Source organism: Galeopterus variegatus, unplaced genomic scaffold (genome assembly GCF_000696425.1).
Source record: "Galeopterus variegatus unplaced genomic scaffold, G_variegatus-3.0.2 Scaffold1114, whole genome shotgun sequence".
In the NCBI taxonomy this organism is placed as follows: Eukaryota; Metazoa; Chordata; class Mammalia; order Dermoptera; family Cynocephalidae; genus Galeopterus; species Galeopterus variegatus.
The window spans coordinates 300,351-304,272 of NW_007727225.1; the positions used below are offsets into that span (position 1 = coordinate 300,351).

At 34.0% G+C, this 3,922-nt stretch overlaps 1 protein-coding gene across 1 annotated transcript in view; it reads right to left on the minus strand.

Annotated features, from left to right (window-relative positions):
- Positions 1 to 3,922, minus strand: part of LOC103592253 (dihydropyrimidine dehydrogenase [NADP(+)]-like) — a 156,572-nt gene that overhangs the window by 6,075 nt on the left and 146,575 nt on the right. The gene's annotated exons all lie outside the window — the stretch shown is intronic.

Sequence of the window (3,922 nt, forward strand, 5' to 3'; positions counted from 1 at the left end):
GAATGCTATGCATTTACATCACTGTATTTGGATTCTAGATTTTCATTTAGAAAAGTGCTTTGATAGCATACTCACCTGTCATGTCTTGAAGAGTATATTTATATTTCATTATTTAAAAATTCTAATTTATGTTAATTAGGCTGATCCAATAGTTAAATCAGATGCTTTTTACTTTTAAAGAACTAGAATTTTCTTCATTCACCACTGAAGATCTTTCATGCGGTTGGTTACACATTGCTTTGTGATTCACATTAATTGGAAATGTGCTTAATATGTGAAGCACAGACGATGTTTCATCAACAATAAGAAACACTTTGTTTCATAAAACACAACAGAAGAATGTAACAATGTTTGTCAAATTAGTATGCTGTCAAGATTTTCTGCTTTTGTTTTTAACTTTTAAAATGAGAATCTTTTGTTTGAATTCAAGGTCCATGTTCAAGGAGGTCTGACTCTTACTTAAAGCCGTTTTTCTATATTCTTTTTGGTATTTTATTTTCTGCTCTTCTTTTTTATGACCTTGGTTACTCTGCTTTACTTTTTTTTTTCTATTTGAGCTGTAAATGACAATGTGCTCACTACCATGAGCTTTCATGCTGAGACAAACTTTACATTATTTATACATTTGTATACACATACATACATTTGAATATCTCTCAAGTGGTATGATGATAGAAGACTTCCAATACTGTGTTCCCTATTTTCTTTTCAATGTGTTGAAGTTATAATTTCAACTATACTTCAGTCTGTTTGTAGGTGGGTCCTTGATGTCCTAATCAATATCTGCATTCTGAATTGTTCTCACAAACTCGAGATCTACATTCATCAGCTACATGAAAGCACTATCACTAGAAATGGGTACTGCAAACTCACCACCCACTGAACTTACCATTAACAACACAGAACTAGATCTTCCTTCATATTTCCTTAGTTTTGTAAATAACATTAGGATTTTTCCAATAATGGAGGCTTGGAATTTCAGAGTTATGCTTCACTCCAATTTCTCCCTGCTCCAATATCTCATCTGGATCATGTTGCCAAATTTTCTGAGTTCTGGATCTGCAATATCTTTTGAATCTTCTTTTTCTGTCTGCTACCATCTTTAACCATTATTAATTAATTTCCCATTATTTTTCATAGTTGTCAGGGCCTGCTTGATATATTTCGCCCTCACATTTTCCTCTCCCACTCTACCATATGCAATGTTGCCATCTGAATCTAGGCTGTAAGACACAGACTAAATTTCTCACTAATTTACTCAAAAATATGTACTTAAATCTCTTGAATGAAGTCAAGTTCACCCGGCTGGCATTTGAGGCTTTCTACCAACATGTCTTTTCTATCTTATCTCTCATTTCCAAACATGATGCACTTCAGCTACACTGGACACACTTTTCAACTGACCTGTCGGAGGCCTAATGTTATGTTGGGTCCTGTGTCTAAAATACCCTTCCTCCCTATCTCCGCTTTGAAAAATCCTACTATGCGTCCTTCAAAGACTTCTCAAATGACTCTACTTCATAAGGATTTCCTCGACCCTTCCTTCTTTCCTAACCAGTATGCAATGTGATCTCTCCCTCTCTTCCTTCCTCCCTCTTTTTCCCTCACTGTCTTCCTTTCCTCTCTCCCATTCCCTCTCCCTTCCCCATCCTCTTTCTTTCTTTTTTTCCCCCCAATGGCCTACGATATATTATCTATTATGTGGTACTAATGATAACATAACTTTTGAGTCCTTACTATATTTCAGGCCACTGCCATAATTTTAAAACACGCTCTTCCTTAACCCTGATGCATTTTATAGATGATGAAGTGACTGAGATTTAAGGTATAAAATTAGGTAAATGATAAAGCAGGGATTCAGACCAGTGCTGTCTGAATTCAAATACCATGATCATAAGCACTCTGCTATGCTGACATTTGTTATTTCCTGTTTAGCAAATTCTCCTTCACGTTATAGATATTTTCTCCACTTAGCTTCCTATGTTGCAGTCTCTTAGTAGGCTTTTTATTCATCTTTTTATTTCACATAGTACATCTTATTCCCACAGATCATTGAAACATAATGGGTAATCAAATATTTGTTGAGATAAATATATCTTTCGTATATCTATGTACTAAACATATAGTATAGTAGGCACATAGTTATATGGGGTATAGCTACTTTACTAAACATTTTTATTAATATGAGTATCTTAAATACAAAATAATCATAGTCAAAGTATCTGAATATGTTTAGTAATTTTTAATAGTAATAAAGTAATGACATGAGGTCACTATCTGGCTGTAAAAGGCTATTTATATGTGATAGAAAATATTTTTTGAATCTAGTAAATAAGTCAGTCAAAATATTTGTTTCACTGAATCAGGTGATGGTAATTGAAATCACCAGTAAATATTCAAAAGATGATTAAATGTGAAACTCCCCAGTCATCAAGCTTATAAGGCTTATTCAAAAGAAATAATGTATATGCCTAAAGGGTTTTATTGTAAGAAGCAAGTCCATATTCAGTGTACATTAAATATGCCTTTTGCTCTATATTGGAGACTTGCTATTGTCATTTATTAAAACATCATTGTTTAATGTGAATCCAAATAAAACAAGGTCTTTGGAGCGTCTAGAAATTATTAGCACATGGTGTTAAAAATTCACCCCTCATTCATCATAGTTCTTTAAGAAAACTGTACTTTTTTAATTTGGAAGAGGATAAAAGAATGACAACTATTTAAATCATTTTGGGAAAAAGTATCAAAGAAAATGAATTATCATTCTATGTGGCTGAAAATGTGGACAGTTGTTTAAAACCCAAAGCCTCCAGGTAGTTCTGCCAGCTTATGAATACCCTTGAGTACATGTCCTAGAATTTGGAGTTCACTGGAAGATGCATATAATCAGGAAAGCACATATGGCTAGTCTAGTCCCTCTTGGACACACATCTGTGGAGATTAGGGAACGTGCATTCATTATTCCATGCAGGGTGTGGATATACAAAGGTCGAGCAATCTGTCGTAGCCACCCCTGATTAGTGGAAGTGTGTACGTGTGGATATGTGTGTGTGTGAAGGAAGTGATGCTAAATCCTTTAAATTATAGACAATACATTTGGTTTTAATGTAGATGTTCATGAAATTTATGTTGTGAAGGACCACAGAATTCCAGAATCACGTTTGGGATCATCAAAAGTTTGTTTTAAAAGATGGACCAGTCAATATTTCTGTTTGATATAAAGTTTAGGGCCAAAGAGTGAGGAACTAGAGGGACACGATCTTATCCCTGATGCTTCGTAATTAATTATGATTAATATGAATGTATTAGTTTTGGACTATTTTAAATAGCTGGTTGAAGGATTTTCAAATTATAATTTTTATCTGGCATGCTAACTGTTCTTTCTGGCTTCAAGTCTTCACATTTAATTATCATACTTTCTATAATTCCTGTAAATAAGTGTCTTCCAAAGGCCGGGACCGCAGCTAGCATGCTGTGGGCAATCACTATGACTTCTAACCTAAAGAGATATTTTAAATCCAATATTTAAATTATTTGAGTGTAGATGTTTAATCACTTAACTATTTCCTTATCTGTACCATGACCAATGTCACATAGTCTTATCTTTTTACACCATGTTCACTCCTTGCCTAATAAGGTTATCAAAATAGAAAATGAGATCATTTGGTTTGCTCTCACTGAATTTATGCTGATTTTTAATAACTTCTTCCTTTACTAATGATACCAAGTGAAAATTTTAATAATCTTCATAGAATTCCACCGGGGTTAGGTCTCCATCTTTTTGGTCTATTTCTATATTTTCCCCACTACCCCTACCACATTCACCTTTTCCTTTTTATTTTTATTTTTTATTTTTTTTCCTTTTTGTCTTTTTTCGTATCTGGCAACGGATCGCAACCCTCAGTGTCGCGCCCGTACC